The sequence below is a fragment of the Olea europaea genome, unplaced genomic scaffold (assembly GCF_002742605.1).
Source record: "Olea europaea var. sylvestris unplaced genomic scaffold, O_europaea_v1 scaffold463, whole genome shotgun sequence".
Taxonomy (NCBI): domain Eukaryota; kingdom Viridiplantae; phylum Streptophyta; class Magnoliopsida; order Lamiales; family Oleaceae; genus Olea; species Olea europaea.
The window spans coordinates 122,429-123,252 of NW_019262940.1; the positions used below are offsets into that span (position 1 = coordinate 122,429).

Genomic DNA, 824 nt, shown 5'->3' on the forward strand with positions numbered 1-824 from the left:
TTGTGATTAACAAATTATGAAGATTTGAATCTACGGACTTTATTATTTATTTAATTGTCTATTAATTAAATAATAGATCTGCCATTAAATTGCATTAATTATATATCAGAAGTATTTATGTCCAAAGTTGATTGGACTTAGGGATAATACTTACAACATCTTGGTGTACATTAATGGGAATTCAAAAAGTGTTGGGCACAATTTTTTTTTAATTGTCAAACCATGTGTCATCAAGTGGCACAATGTCAATCATGATGTCAAAAAAAGAATATACATATAGCATGATTTAAATAACAACTACATAGTCAGCACCCATTTTGCACCACTGGCGGTGCAACCACCTTCTTCCGCTTCTTAGTTGCCCTATTTTTTGATGAACGGGAATAAGAAATCTGATCCGGTGACGTTGAAGTCCTCTTCAATGTAACACGGATGGGCTCTAGCTTGCCAAAATTTATCCTGTGCGAAAAATTCAGCAATATTCGTGAGCCACGAATATGATACGCTGCCCCATCATAGGCCAATGCAGCATCCTCCGCTGTCTCATATGTACCTTGCCATACTCGGGACCCATTTTTTGATGGATTCCTTATCTCCGCTACAAATTTTCCCCATGGCCGCCTCCTAACACCTCTATAATTCTTCACCCTAGGCACCTTCGTCGACGGCTCCACCCTCTCCACAGTCATCTCCCCAACCCTTTCGGCTGGCGCCGCTGTAGAAGTGGTGGAGATAGCTGGCGCCACCCTACACTTGTAGCATCATTGCCTACACCATACATAAACATGTCGTTAGAATAATTTTCACCGGAGAATCTTATCAGA

The 824-nt window shown here is 40.3% G+C and overlaps 1 pseudogene; it reads right to left on the bottom strand.

The window, feature by feature from the left end:
• Positions 1–305: 305 nt before the first annotated feature.
• Positions 306–824, bottom strand: part of LOC111388163 — a 12,204-nt pseudogene continuing 11,685 nt past the window's right edge.